Below are 16,604 nucleotides of genomic sequence, written 5' to 3'. Positions count from 1 at the left end.
CAGCTCAGCCCACCAGGGGGCAGGGCTGGCTGGCATGTGGTGCTGGGGGACTGAACCGCGGTCCCTGATGCTTTTGCTAAGCTTGTTCTAAGTAGGTGCTCTAGACCACTGAGCCATCTCTCCAGCCCTGAAATAACATTTTAAATTCTTTTATTTTGAACAAGAAATCAGTTTGTGGTAGTTTGTGATGATTGGGTAAATCATCTGATTGAAGTGATAAAATGACATTTAATAGATTTAGTCACTATTTGGGGAATATGAGTGCAGAATTTCAACTGTTAACATGTTATTGTAAAAAAATCACTTGATTTAAAAACAAATAATAAACCTCAAAAGTCCAATGCGATTTAAAAAGCAGCTTATAGAAGTTCTTCAGTATACCATTTAAAAATATGCAAGATGAAATTATATCTTGTGAGAGATATATAAATATCTTAAAAATATAATGACATGCATAGAAATGATAAATAGCACGTCAGGATAGTGATTATCTCTGTTGGAATGGACAATAACTGTAATCAGGGAAGGTTATACAGGGCACTTAAGCTGCTTATAATACTTTATTAAGCTGAGGGTGGGGACACAGCTGCTAGATCGCTTTACAAAATAAAAATGCATTTTAACAGTTCCAAAAACAGCGAGTTTTGGTCTTTTTTTTTTTTTTTTCTTCAAGGTTGTGTATCATCAGTGTCTAGTGCCAGAACATTTTCATCACCTCAAAAAGGAGCTCTGTGTCCTTTAGCAGTCACCTTTCCACCCTCCATAAACTCTGTCAGCCTTAGGTCACAGTTAACCCATTTTATTTCTGGACCTGTTATATAACTAGGATTTCGTATCTTATGGCCTTTTGTAACTAGTTTCTTTCACTTAGTATGTTTCCAAAGTAAATCCATGTTATAGCATGTTATCAATACTTTATTTTTTATTGATAAATAACACGCACAAACATATATATAACTTTTTATATATCCATTTATCAGTTAAGAATTTAGATTATTTCCACTTTTTAGCCTGTTTTGAAAGATGTAGCTGAAAACATTTCTGTACAAATCTTTCTCTGAATCTCCATTTTTAAAACTCTTCAGTCTTTTATGAGAACTTGTACTATAACGTCATGTAACTCAGTAGTGTCCCAAATTTTCTAATCAAGGAGATTATGGGGCCAAAGAAGAAAGTGATCGATGATGTAGAGTGTGCCTAAGGAGAGTCACATGGAGAGAAAACATTCTCTCAGGCTTTCACAGAGAGCACATTGGCCAAGTAATGGCCATGACTTATCCACATGGCTGACACTGACAAAGGTTCTACAATCTGAGGTACAGGATCTCAGGATAAATCCTGAGGGGATTTCACTGACCTTAGCAGACCCAAAAGCTATAACTCTTTTTGCATAGGTCTTGCTTTATCTTGGTCTTAACCATCCAGCAGAAAAGTATAAAAATGAAATATTAGAAGTAAAGCCATGCTGTTATGTTGAGCTGTAGGGGACTCAGGTCAACAATTTCTGACATTGCCAGTCAAACGGAAGACCTAATACTATTATGGACTACTGGACTCTTTTAGAATATTTTGCTGAGTTCACCTATAATAATCAAATAATGGAACTTAACCAAAAAAGGGGATACAGATGAGTGTCCATTTTGTATCTATGTATTCAAAATGGTTAGAATGGATATATAGTTACATTCACTTAATGAATAGAGGGATTTGTTCTAATAGTGTTTGTAAGTATGATATCATGTCTGCATCTTGTACAGCAATTAACCACTGGGTAGAACGTGTGCAATGTGTTGATTGTTGAAACTGTCCTACCAATTTGGCTTGAGACTGTCTCATTGCTATTTGTTTCTTAGTAAAATTAATGGGAAAAAAAACCCTCTTGTCTTTTGTCTAGGAATGGAATTGTAGGTAACTCCAGGTGTTTGTTGCTGAAATAATTTAAAAATTTCACAGAGTTAACCTTTTATACAGGTAATATTAATAGGTGTATTTAACCAGAAAAAAAAATCTTGTTTAGCTGGGTATGGTATCACACTTTATACTGCTTGTGAGGCTGAGGCAGAAGGATTGTAAGTTTGAGTCTAGGCTGGAAAACTTAGCAAGACTCTGTCTCAATATAAAAAAAACAGAAAAAAGACAGGAGATATAGTTAAATGATGTAGCTTTTGCCTAGTATGTGTAGGCCATGGGTTCAATCCCCAGTGCTGAAAAAATATTTTTATTAGTATTTTTTAAATGTATTTAATACACAGTCTATAGGGTCTCACTACACAGATCGAACTTGTAGTGATTCTCCTGTTTTCAGCCTCTCAAGTGCTGGGATTACAGGCATGTACTACCACGCCCATTCTCATTTGCCCTCTCAGTGTGCTTCTGGGGTGGGGCCTGCTGGGGATTGAACCCCAGTCCATGCATCTGCCTAAGCAGGTGCCACTGAGCTATCTGTCTGGCCAGTATTGTTTTCAATACATAACAATTACATTCATCATGGAGAGTTGGTACATACCATATCTTAATCATTTTGCTTCCCCTCCCCCTCCCTGATTTTCCTGTCTACCCCAGTCCCCAATTCCCTTCATATCTCCACAAAGTTTATTCCATATTTTCTCTCTCTGTCTCTCTGTCTCTGTCTCTGTCTCTCTGTCTCTCTCTGTCTCTGTTTCTCTCTCTGTCTCTGTCTGTCTGTCTCTCTCTGTTTCTGTCTGTCTGTCTGTCTGTCTCTCTCTCTGTCTCTGTCTCTGTCTCTGTCTCTGTCTCTGTCTCTCACTGGGGATTGAACTCAGGGCATTGTGCTTGCCAGACAAACGCTTATTAAGCTGAGCAATCTTCCCGGCTTCTTTGTGTTTCTCTTGTAAAACAAACCACGAGACTTAATCTTCTGTCTGACTTATTTCATTTAGCATTGTGATCTCAAAGTGTATCTGTGTTCCTACAAATGACTCAAACCTGTCCTTCTTGTTAATGTTCATCTCTTAATGGATATATAAAGCTGCTTCCAACATTTATCTGATATGCTGCTGTAAATATGCATATGCATGTGTCATGGTAACATGATGTCTATAGTTCTTTTGGGAGGAGGTATAGCTGAGTCAAATGAAATATGTATTTTTAGGGTTTTTTTTTTTTTTTTTGTGTGTGTGTGTGTGTGTGTGTCAGTGATCAAACTCGGTACCTTGCCCTTGCCAGAGCGGTGGCTATGCTGCTGAGCTATCTCCTCAGCCCTATATTTTTAGATTTTGAGGAATCTCTGTACTGATTTTTATAGTGGTTATATTCTCACCAACAATGTAGAAATGTTCTTTGTAAAAAATCAAATGGCTGAGTATGTTTGGGTTGTTTTGTATCCTCAGTTCTCCTGCAGTGACCCACAGGTCTCTTTTGTGTCAGTACTATACTTACACTGCTTTTTTTTTTTTTTTTTTTAACTGTAGCTTTGTTTAGGGTGTTTTTCTAGTACTGTGAAGAATGTTGGTATTTTGATTGCAGTCGATCTATATCTTATTTCTGCTAATATGATCTCTTTTTTATAAGATCTACAAATAATTTTATAGAAATCAAACAAATAACAACAATCTTTCTGTGCTGGGGAAAACCATCCCCAAGCCATTCCCCATGCTAGCAGCACAGAGCTTGCACTAAAATAAGGAATTAAAAGAGTTGTTTCTATATAGAAATCAGACTCTGCCCCAACATCATCATGGACTAGACTATGTACAAACCTTCACATTTTTAATTCCTTTTGTTTTTGCTCTCCTTTCCCTTTCAAGGGGCCTTAGTACTTTCCCTTGACTGATCCAGAAGGGATGAGGATACTGTAGGGGAAGAGTGGCGGGCTCCTCGTAGCACTGCTGGCACCAGCCCTGGTATTTTGTTCCTTTTAGGATAGTGTAGACCCTCTAACCTGGGGTGAGGGATGGCTGGTGCAAGGGCAAGGGGAGTTAGATTAGGTGGGCATCTCCCCATAGGCACGGGCATCCACAACCTGTCCTGACCTGGCATGTACCCTCTTAACTGAGGAGAGGGCAATAGCTAGTTGCACTGAAGAGGAATTAACCAAGCCCTGGGAAAGGGAGGAGCTATTCAAACCAGTCCCCATTCCTAGTAACAGTCAGAAAATTGTCCATCTGAAAATGGGAACAAATGTCAGGTAGGTGGAAGGAATCAGGCTGGTGCTATCCCCAGTCTCTGTCCAATACAGGAGGAATCGAGGTAGCAAATGGCTGAAATGCTCTGACTTGAAGATAAAGTAAGTGAGAGAAAGAAAGTTCCTGCTTCTGTGCAACTCCCAAAGCCCAGGGACTGGAAGAAGGCATACAGCTTGTAAAGTGCTGTAGCTTCTAGTAGGGCTGGGCCCTAGGCAAGCTTGGAAGAAAGCAGGCCAGGCAGGGGACCAAGCACCACAGGTTCCTGACTGGCCTATGCCCTGCCACACTTCTTGCAGGGGTACCTGGGGAAGTTGTGCTGGTAACTCCGCCATTAGCCTCTGCCAGCCACCAGCCATCTCTTGTCCACACACAAACCAATGCCCAGTTTATACTGAGGGACTTCCCTGCTCACAGCTGAAGGTTCTGGGCCAACAGATTATTTGGGGTTGTAGCCTCAGCCTGGGCTTCTCAATGGAAGCCACACCTTGAGCCTGTAAGTTTCTCACTGGGTCAGGGGTGCTTGTGTCTGTCACCCACCAGGCTCATACCTCATAGAGGATCACGGGGAAACCCACATGAATGCGGGGCAGATCTAGCTTCACAGTGGCCTGAGGAATCAGATTCTTATATACCTGCCTCAGCTTGGCCTGCTTCTGCCCATTCTTGGTGATGATTGTCTTCTCATAGAATTCATGAGCCAGATCCCCATCCTCATCACAGAACATGAAACTGGTGCTGAACACAAAGCAGGGCACCCCTCGGCCTCAAGGCTCACCAAAGCTTGCTTAGTGCCTGCCATCTCCGGAAGGCCTCTCCCTGCCCCTGGGCGAAAGGCCAAAGGCCTCAAGCTTTGGAGCTGCTGGCACCCATGTCAGGGTCACCAGTGTCTGGCAACCCAGCAGCTGCTGCACTCTCAACAGTGTCCAGTGCACCACCATGCCTGGGCCCTGCCTCTGTTCGCAAGTGGTGCTGCAGTTACCCGATATGATCATTTTGACAGTATTTATTCTGCCTATCTAGGAACAGGATGTCTTTCACTTTCTAATGCCTTCTTTAGCCTTTCCTTGTAGAGTACTGTATTTTTTTCTTTATAGAGATTATTTACCTCTTTGGTTAGGTTGATTCCTAGCTATTTAGTTTCTTTGAAGTTATGAATAGGTTTGTTTCCTGATTTGTTTCATAGTGCATTCATTGTTAGTGTAGGAGACACTTCCAGGTCCTCGTTTCGGTCCAAGAAGCCAGTATTTATAATCCCAAAGTTATGTTATTGGAATCCCATCAAGTTGATTGCAATCTACCACTTTCAATGCAACCCAAGGCGAAAATAAAGACACTAAGTTATATTTTCAATCATTGGGGAGTCAAGGGGCTCATAAGTCCAGCCATGAAGATGGCTTTCCGGAACCAAGGGAGAGACCCAGGGCCTCACCCAGTTTTTATTCAGTGGGGGAGTGGCTTGAAGAAGATTGACTGAGAATTGTGGGAAGTAGGTGATCATTATGAGCTGAGCGAGGTGGGTGGCCTAAGTTTACCTCTGCGATATGCAGAGACGATATGCAGAGAGAGCATTCTGCATTCCATAGTATCTAACGTTTTGGTAAGCCTGGTACTTCAGCTTTGATGTAGTCTTTCAAGCCCCAGGAAGTCATAGCCTCTGTCTCGAGGCTTGATCTCAGCTGGCTGCGCAGAGCATTAGCTCTACCGTCCTGTCTCCACCTGGCTCACATTAAAGAGCAGCAGGTATAGGTTACCAGGGAAACATGCATGTCATCTTCAGAGGCTATCATCAGCACCTCAGCTAGACCAATATACATTGCTTAAGGCCAATTGAAGGATAAACAGAAGTCCTAGCCAGCTCTGTACAGAACAATACGAGGAAGTAGGGTCAGGCTCCATCAAAATGAAGACAGTCGCTCTTCTTTCAAGGAGAGCTGGTCAGGTGGTCCTCCACAGTTAGTATACTGAAACATGATTGATTTTTGCACATTCATTTTGATCTTGCCGTTTTGCTGAATTTGTTTATTTGTTCTAAGAGTCATTTAGTGGAGGTTTTTGGCTATTCTATGTAAAAGATCATGTCATCTGTGAATAAAGATAGCTGGACTTCTCCCTTTGCTATACATCTTCCGTTTACTACTTTCTCTTGCTTGATCTGGCCTATGTTTTCAGTACTATATTAAACAGGAGTGGTGAAGGTGGATAACCTTCTGTTCTTCTTGATTTTAGAGTTAATTCTTTGTCTTTTCCCCATTTAGTATGGGGTTGAGAGTGGGTTTGGCATAAAGGGCTTTCATTAGTATGAGGCAAGGTTCTTCTGCTATTTTCATCAATTTTTTAAAACACAAATGGATGCTGGGTTTTGTTCGAGGCTTGTTCACTCACTCACTTTTTTTTTTTTAAAGACATGCTTGCTATATAGTTCTTTTTAATGATTTGTTGTATTCTGTTTGCATCTTGTTCAGGATTTTTGCATCTATATTCATTAAAGAGATAGACCTGCAGTTTTCTTTTTTCATTAAGTTCTTGTCTAGCTTTTGTATCAAGGTAATGCTAGCCTCCAATAATGAATGTGGCAGTGGTCTTTTTCTTCCAGTTTCTAGGATGAATCTGAGGAACACTAGACATTAGATCTCTGACATCTGGTAAAACCTTGAAGTGAATCCATCAGGTCTTGAGCTTTTTTTATTTGATGGGGATTTTATTACTGCATCTTTTTCATTACCTGTATTTGATCTGTTCAGCTTTTTTGCATCTTCTTGGTTTAAATTTGGTAATTGATAATGTATTTAGAAATTTCTTCATTTCTTTTAGGTTTCAAAATTATTATGTAAATTTTTTAAATAGGTTCTTAAGAACTGTCATCAGTGTTTGTTGGAACTTCAACTTTTTCCTTTCTTTCTTTCTTTCTTTCTTTTTTTTTTTTGTATTTCAGAGAAGGGTCTACAGGATGTTCAGGGTCTCACTACTAGATCATAGTGATCCGTGTGTTTACAGCCTCCCAAGAGCTGGGATTACAGGAGTGCACCACCACACCCAGTCTCAATTGCCATCTCAGTGTACCCTGGGGACCGGGCCAGCACAGTGAGCCCAGGTATTACACCCTTGGCCCCTGTGCCTGTTTGCAGGTGCTTTAATCTGCTGAGCTATTTAGCCACCCCTACTTTTTCATTTCTAGTTGCTCTGATACAGGTTTTTTTTTCCCTTCTTTTCATGTATTTAAATAGGGGTTTATCCATTGTTTATCTGCCACTTTGATTCACTGATCCTTTGTATATTTTTTTTTAGTCTTGATATTATTAATTTCCACTCTGACTTTTAGGATTTTTTTCATTCTATAATGTTTGAATTTAAATTGTTCTTGTTTTTCTAGGAACTTGACATGTATAATTAGGTTATTGTCTTAGTTACTCTTCTCTCGTTGCTGGGACAAATACCCAGCACTCAAAATGAAGGAAGGAAAGGTTTATTTAGCTCACAGTTACTGGAGGTTTCAGTCCATACTCAGTTGGCTCCAAGGCAGAGTGGCACATAGCAGAAAGCAACCTTTCAAGGCGGCAGCAAAGAACAAGAGCACAAGGGAGAGGTAGCAGCAGCTCAAGCAGCTAGCTTCTCTTCCCACCTTACAATGTAATGCAGATTACCTGCCCCAGGGCAGATGTAGCATCCACACCCACAATAATCAACCACAAACTCCAGAAGCTTCCCCATGACTGTGTGAGGCTTGGGAACAGCTATACACAAACCATAACAGTTATTTATTTGAGGTCACTCTATTCTTTTAATGTGTGTATTCATAACTATAATCTTCACTCAGAACTGCTTTTACTGTGTCCTGTAGGTTTGGTATGTTGTACTTCCATCTTCATTTAATTCTAAGGACCTTTTCATTTTTTTCCTGATTTTTTTCTGTGATTATTTAATGATGTAATATTTAATTTTATATGTTTATATAGTTCTGTGGTACTTTTGCCATTGAGTTCTAGGTTAATTCCATTATGACTCAATAGTATGAAAGGGATTATTTAAATTCTTTTTTATTTATTTAAACATGATTTCTGACCTAAGGTATGATCTGTTTTGGAGAAAGTTAGGTAGGCTGCTGACAAAAGTACGTATTCTATTGTTGGGTGAAACACTTTATAAAACCTGTTAAGTCCTTCTGTTCAGTGATGTGGTTTAACTCTGAAATGTCTTTGTTGTTTTTCTTCCTCTGTTTTACCTATCTATTGGAATGAGTAGGGCATTGAATTCCCTTGCTATAATTGTATTGGTATTTAACTGTCCTTTTGTGTCCAGTCATTTTCGTTTCATAAAGATGCTTCTCTATCAAATTAAGGATAATTTTGCAATGCATAGAAACATGAGTTGACAATTTTGGGGGGATGGAGGGATTGATATATGTTGCTCCAAGCTTTCCTTGCCTTTAAGTTTTATGCTGAGAAATTTACTATAATTTTGATAATCTTAGTTTTAATGTGCACTTGCTGTTTTTCTCTAAATAGTTTTGGCTTTTTTTTTTTTTGGTGTGTGTTGAATTTCTTGAGTTTTAATTAGGGTGTGTCATGGAAAGATTGTTTTCTAGATTTTACTATTTGGGGTAAAATTATATGACTTTTGTACTTGAATATTCTTCCCCTAGATTTGGAAGATGTTCTGCTTATTTCCAGTGATTTTTTTTTTTTTTTTTTTTTTTTTGCTTTTGTGTTGTCTTCTAATTTTTCCTTTATTCCTATAATTCTTTGGGCCTTGCAGCTGATGGGTCCAGTTCCTACAGTATCTGGTTTTTAGGTTATCATTCAGTGCATAATATACTACATCACCCTTGGCTTCAAGCTCTGGCGTTCTGTTTTTATCCTGCTTCAACTTGTTGCCCATACTTTCAATTGAATTTTTTATGTCCTCAATTTCTGCTTGAAAAATTTGTAATTCTCTCCGAGATATCTTGTATACCCTTTAATAAGATATCTTTACAGGATATCCTTGATGTCTTATAATGCCTTTAACTCAATCAGCTTATTGTGTCTTCTTTAAACTCAATGAACATTTTATGAATTAAATTCTGCATCATTCATTTACAATCTTTATGCTCGCTAAATGTCTGATGAATTTGTTTTTTCTTCAGACATTTTGATTATTTGGTTTTTGATTTGTTTGTCTGTAACATCTTCTACTTTAGTGCCCATGAGATTAGATTTGAGGGAATTAAGGGTTTTTGGAGGCACCTCACTGCCTTATTTCTCATGTTTGTATTGCTGTTTTGCTGAGTGTTGAAATTAGGGTAGAAAATTCTGTAACTACTAGGAAGATCTCTTTAGTTAGATTCTGTTTTCCTTTGAAGTGTCCTTTCTTTTAGTTATGCTTTGGTGTTTGTATGCCTCTTTATTCTACACAATGTTATTTTTGGGAGTTTTCTTCATGTTCAAGTTTGTTCTGGAGGATTAAGCTCCAAAGTGACTCATAGAGGAGAAAACAAGCTTTAGTGATGATGAGACAAAACAGATATCAACATGCAGTAAAAAACAAAAGCAACAACTATGTCACCATTACCAATAGAAGTCAGTAATAATAATAGCGACAAATAAGATATATATATATATATAATATATATATATATTATATATATGTAGATAGATAGATAGATAGAGTTGTATATGTATATATTTAGATGGGGTCTCACTATGCAGTTTGGGCTGGCCTTGTATTCACTTTTGTAGCCCCTATGCTGGTCTCAAACTCGAAGTGAACTGCCTGTCTGAACCTCTCAGGTGCTGGGATTACAGAGATGTGCCACGACACGCAGTTCCAAACAAACCAAATATTGACATATAGTAAAGATCTTCTCAAAAGAGCAACTGTACCACCATAGAAAATATAAGCAGTAATATCATTGAGGAAATTAGCTAAAAAAAAATAAAGCTCAATGATAATAACAAAAATGAATATGAGGAAATATAGAGGATGCAGTAAAATTTGAAAAAGATCAAAAGGAAGTGATGTAAATCCAATCAAAGAATAAAAGGAAGTAAATAGAATTAAATATAATAGTAAAATAGTATGGAAAAAAGAAAAATATGAGAAAAGGAACAAAACAGAAAAAAAAACCACAAGAAACAACTGTAATAAAAAAAGAGAAACTTATCCAAAAAATTTTTCATTGAAAGATCTTTCATTATTGAGAGGTTACTCTTTAGGGCCTGTGATACTGTAATCCACCAGACGTGGTAGACTGATAGTGAGCCACAAGTAGGGTCTTTGTGTTCCACACCCACTCTTCTGCTGTGTAAATGCTAAGCTCTGCCTTACCTTTCCACTTGGAAGGGTCAGTGGTGTACTGTCTGCCTCACGCTGCATTCACTCCAGTGGCATTTAGTGTTTATGCTCTTCTCTGTGCCTGAGCCATGCCTATCCTTGATTAGCTTTGTGGCTAATAGAATTGTGAGGAATCCTATGTGTTCCAGGGGCTCCTTTGTACTTCCTAAGATGTGACAAACGTTCAGGCTGAGGTGTATCCTGGATCACGTTGGCCTATGGGAAAAGCAGACAGATGACTGTGTTTTGTTTTAGAGGTAGGCAGTGAGATGAACCAAGCAGTCTGCTGGACTTAATCCTGACACCTTCAGATGCAGACCCTCAGAAAACCATGTCCAACCTGTGTTCTCATCACAGAAGCCATGACAATTATGTTTTGCACAATATGAATTTGCTAATGCTTACACTTTTCTAGGCATTCTGTAACTAGCCCTTCTCTTCTCTGTGACTATCGCTTGTGACTGTCTCCCTTGCAGTCATAGTGGTAGGAAGAGTCCAGAGACCCCAAAGTGTGATTTTTCTAAGACTTATGATTCCAAGATTGCCCTAAATTTTTTAAGTCTTCCATAATTTTTATAGTATGGTAATATAAACAGAAAGTATGAGAACAGCTTATATAAAAGACTTTCTCTGACCTCTGACCTCCCAGTGTAAATTGCATCATATCCCATTTTTCTCTACATCAGTGCTTTATTCTGCCTTATTTTTCACTGTAGCATTTACCACCTTTTGACATATCTTATGTTGATTTGTCTCCCCCTCAGTAGATTCTTCATAAAGAATACAAATTTTGTCTTTTATTCATTGTTGTTATTGCCAGCATCTAGAATAGCTTGTGAATCACTATAGATATTAAATATCTACTGAGTGAATTCATGAATTTAAAATTTTTAGTCCCAAAATTCATTTTTTAATGTTGATTTCTGAGTTCAGGCTCTCTGTATTCCATGGATAAGGGATCCTTGTACTGGACCTGGGAGACAGCTCAGTGGCATAAGCATCTGACTGGCATAGGCAAGGTCACAAGTTTAATCCCTGGCACCACAAAGAAAAAATAGACTAAAGAATCTTATATCTCACATTCATGAAGAGTTGTGGCTTGGGCTTCAAGTTTATGGGTATGACTCCTCTTCCATTCTGACTAAATGGAAGGCACTTACTTATATACTGAATCTCTAGGCCACTGAGGGGAATTTTGTTACTTACTTCAGAAGCTACCATAAGACTTCCATCCATACCAACAGACAGAGATTCCTGACTATGTGGTGACCTCACTGTATATTGCTTTTACAGAGTTCATGAGCTCTTCATTAGGCATTATGAACTCTGTCCACCATGGCCATCTTCCCTGCATGAACCCTAATGTGAGCATCTTCCCTGGTCTAACGTATGGTCCTGGCTTCCTCTGACATTATGGTGGAAGACAGACTTCATTTCACTTGCTATAAAAGTTTTTTGTGTATTTTTCTGGCATATGTAGTACTGTACAGTATTATTCAATCAGCAGTGCTCAAAAAAAAAGGTACAAAGCAAGCATGGTGATATACAGCAAATGCAAACAGGTAAAAAATGTGAGAAGAATGTGCAGAGGGGTAATGGAGGTAACCAGGATGTGGAGAGTGGTCATCAAGGTGATAAGAACATGAAAGTAACAAGAAAGTGTAGAGCAAGAATGATAATAAGAAGATTTTGAAGAAACTAACAATTGAACAAAAGAAAATTGTAGAAAAGCATGAAGATGGTATTCCTATGATTGGTTTGGCCTCAGAATATAAGGTGGCAAAGTCAACAATTTCAACTATTTTGAGGAATAGAAATGCCATCAAAGGAGCTGAACTAACAAAAGAGTAATGATGTTAACCAAGCAGAGGATACAAGTGCTGGGAAAACTTTTGTTAGTGTGGTTGAATCAGAAATAGCTGCCAGCTGATAGTGAACCTATGATCCATAAAAGAGCCACAAAATCGCAGTGATTTACTGCAAGAAAACCCCTTTCAGATGCAACAAGTGTGAATTTAAAGCCAGATGAGGGTGGTTTGGTAAATTTGACAAAAATGTGGTGGCCAGGAGATGGTTCAGTGGAATAAATGTTTCCCTGGAAAGCTCAAGGGCCTGAGTTCAAACTCCAGTTCTTTTTTTTTTTTTTTCCATAATTTAATTGAGAAACAAATAGCAATGAGACAGTTTCAAACCAAATTGGTAGGACACTTTCAATAATTAACACATTGCATATATTCTTCCTAGTGGTTAATTGCTGTACAAGATGCAGACATGATATCCTATTTACAAACACCATTAGAACAAATCCCTCTATTCATTAAGAGAATGTAACTAAATATCTATCCTAACCACTTTGTATACACAGATACAAAATGGACGTTCATCTGTATACCCTTTTTTTGTTAAGTTCTGTTATTTGAATATTATAGGTATGTCAACTCAGCAAAATATTCCAAAAAAGTCCAGTAGTCCGTAATAGTATTGGGTCTTCTGCTTGACTGGCAATGTCAGAAATTGTTGACCTGAGTCCCCTACAGCTCAACATAACAGCATGACTTTACTTTTTATATTTCGTTTGTATACTTTTCTGCTGGATGGTTAAGACCAAGGTAAAGCAGGACCTATGCAACAAAAGTTGTAGCTTTTGGGTCTGCTAAGATCCGTGAAATCCCCTCAGGATTTATGCTGAGATCCTGTACCTCAGATTATAGAACCTTTGTCAGTGTCAGCCATGTGGATGAGTCACAGCCATTGCTTGGCCAGTGTGCTCTCTGTGAAAGCCTGAGAGAATGTTTTCTCTCCATATGACTCTCCTTAGGCACACTCTACATCATCGATCACTTCCTCTTTGGCCCCAAAATGTCCTTGATCAGAAACTTTGGGACACTACTGAGTTACATGACATTACAGTACAAGTTCTCATATGTCCTGAGTCTTAATTGATGTTGGAAGGCTAGGGCCAAAATGTTGGCTTTCCCTGTGACCCTCATTTTTTTCTAATTTTTGTCTGCAAACTTCGGTTGTTAACCATCCAGAAGAGAAGCTTATTGTTATTACCATACATCCTAGGCTGTTAAGCTTAACCTCACTATCTGTCTGAATATCAAACATCTTAGACATAACATGGAACAGGTATTTTTCATCAAGTATTGATATGTTGAACTTTAAGTCCGTACAGAATATGATGAAAAAACATTTAAAAATTAGAATATATTTTTAACAATAGGCATAAAGAATTATATACTTCTTATGTTTACATATAAGTCCAAAAATCTAACCATATACTCAATCCCCAGTTCTGGAAAAAAAAATTCGACAAAAGTGGATGCTGCAGTGTGATAAGACATGGCACAGCTTCCATTTCTGACAGCACCACTTCAAAAACCTGTAAGAAAGGAGTGGTATAATTCATGAAGGTAAGACACATCTCTCTTCCCTTCAACAAGAAATGTTCAACAGTGATGAGAAACAGGGCTCTTCTGGAAGAAGATGCCAAACTGAAACAATCTTATGTAGGAAGAAAAGGTACTGCGGGGGCACAAACCCATGAAGGAGATTGACCCCTTCGCTTTGTGTGAACACAAGTGCCAATTTGAAGATTGAGCCACTATTGGTGTACCATTCCAGACCCCTCCTACATTAAAAAAACAAAATGTAAACAAGGCTTGGTGTGTGGAGGGACAATGTGAGAGCTTGCATCTCAAGGCAGTTGTGCATGGAGTGGCTTTACAAGGTGTTTGAACCATTAAGAAATGTCTTTCTGACAAGCAGCTGCCTAAAGGTGCCTTACTCTGATGGATTGTGCTCCAGCACATCCTCAGCTTTTGAGGATTATATAGATGCTCAGTATGACTTCATAAAGGTCAAGTGCTTCCCGCATAGCAAAATCTCTTCTGCAGCCCATGTACCAGTTATGATATGCAGCTTCAAGAAGCTCTACACAAGGGCCAGGGAGATAGCTCAGTGGCACATGTGCCTGCCTTGCAAGTGCAAGGTCCTGAGTTCGATCCCCGGTACCAAAAAAAAAAAAAAAAAGCTCTACACAAAGGTGCTTTTCATCAGGTGTTTGCCAGGCAGATGCTTAAGCCAGAGTTATCTCCCTGGCCCACCAGGTGTTTAAATGTCATTGAAGAAGTGTCCTTGACTCAAGGTGTTCTGGAATAAAAACATTTTCATGTTCTCCACTACATTAACCTCATTGACAAAGCTTGGGAAGATATCACATACTGGACCTTAAACTCATCCTGCAGGGACTTTTGGCCAGACTGCGGCACTGAACATGATTTTCAAGGGTCTGTTGCACAGGTAGTGGAAGAAATTGTGTCCACTGGAAAGAGTATGGGTCTGGACATCAATGGTACAGATATAGAGGGGCTTACTGAGGACGATAAGGAAGAGCTCACAGAGAACTTCCTGAACCCCAGAGTTCAGGAAAGCGCTTGTTGAGAAGCGTTCCACTGAGGAAGAGGAAGACAGGAAGGAGGTTAGCAGTGATGTGATAAGATTCATTATGGAAAAATGGAATGAATGCCAGGATTTCTTTGAGAAGCACCACCTTAACATAACTGTAACAAACAGTGTTGAATCTGATGAATGATAATGTAGTCTCTCATTTACAGAAGGTTATGCCACACTGGAAAAAGCAAGTGAAACTAGGCAGAATTTTTCTCAAAATTGACCCTGCAGCTAAGAGACAAAGACAGGAGGAAACCCTGAAGGTGATCTTCCCAAAGTTCTTATGGATAGGAATTGTCTCTTCAAACAATAACCTCCTCCCCACCTACCTTCCTGTCCTCCACACTAGGAATCACCTCAGGCAAAGCTAGTGTTCTCTCTCTTTATATTGTACTGTACCGAATTTTGTTTCCTATTTTTGTAGTTAAAAAAATACATATGGTTCGGAAGGAATAGCTTTCATTACGTTGAACCTTATGGAAAAATTGATTTGGTTCACAGCCAATTTGTTCATGACCAGAATGGTGGAATAAACTCAGTTGGTGATTTGAGATACCATTGTATTTTCTGAAATATAGCCCTATGGGATTTAATTTTAACAACTACCCATTTTTATCTTTGTTTCTGGCATGAACATTTTTTCTTATTCTTTTGACTTAACTATACAAACTATATAGTTAAATGTATATTTTTTTATTCAGAATTTCTCTGTAGTTGGAGTAGAAAATGCTTTTTCCCCACGTTTGCTTATACTGCCAGACTAATCTGATTTTTTCTTCATAAAAGTTTAATGGCTACAATTCTTTATTATTGTGATCTAATTTTTGCTTTTATGTAAATCTGTGTAATTGTTGAAGTAATTTCTCAGGAGAAATATGTGAATTACAGTTTTTATAAGTCATTAAAACCTGAAATTATTTCTGTTGCCCTTTATATTTATATGACAACTTGTCTGAATATGGAATCCTTGAATAAAACCTACTTCTAGAATTTTTTTAGATACAGCACTACTGTTTTCTGAGAATTATTAATGCAAAAGAGAGGAATTGAAGTCAGCTTGATTTTTAAAATCTTTTTCAGATAGCCTGTTTTGTTCATTTTTGTTCCCTTATTATTTTAACCTTTTTATCTATAATTTCAAATTTATGAACAGATGTATCTATTTATTTTGTCTGGAACAAGACCGAGCCTCCCATTTTATTTAATCTCAACTATTCTACTATGTATTTTTTCAAGTACCACCATTTTTATAGGTTAGATTATAGTTTTGTGTGCTCTGAATCTATTATTTCTTGCTACTAGTCCTTAATCTAGGTGAACTTTTTATACTCTGTATCACTGACTTTACCTTCAACATTATTAATTTTGTACTTTAATGCTCTGCAAATTTAAATTGTTTTGTGTTCATTTCTACAGATTAGTTTTCTGTCTTCCTTTTTATCTCAGTTGTTGTATTTTGTTTTCCTGTCTTACATGCTTACTTTGTTTTTCATGCTCATACTTTTGTTTATATCCTCCTGAAACATCAACTGATTAATGTAGGTTCTTTGTATTCCCTAAAAAACTATTATGTAGGTATACTGTCCCATTTTTTTAGAATCTGTTAGATTATGCATCATTTGTTTCTCTCTGTAAACCTTATTTTTATAGGATTCATGTTATCTCTCTGAGATCTGTTCAGAAGGCCAGTTACTA

General features: G+C 38.1%; 1 protein-coding gene and 1 pseudogene across 1 annotated transcript in view; one reads left to right on the top strand and one right to left on the bottom strand.

The window, feature by feature from the left end:
* The window catches only part of Ccdc172 (coiled-coil domain containing 172), a 104,233-nt gene that overhangs the window by 18,872 nt on the left and 68,757 nt on the right, over positions 1 to 16,604 (top strand). The window lies entirely within an intron of this gene.
* On the bottom strand, positions 4,688 to 5,015 carry LOC111814412 (annotated as a pseudogene).

Source organism: Octodon degus, unplaced genomic scaffold (genome assembly GCF_000260255.1).
Source record: "Octodon degus isolate 3935 unplaced genomic scaffold, OctDeg1.0 scaffold00311, whole genome shotgun sequence".
Classification (NCBI taxonomy): Eukaryota; Metazoa; Chordata; class Mammalia; order Rodentia; family Octodontidae; genus Octodon; species Octodon degus.
The sequence above is the reverse complement of the archived record's forward strand: the minus strand, read 5'-3'. Positions and strand labels throughout refer to the sequence as shown.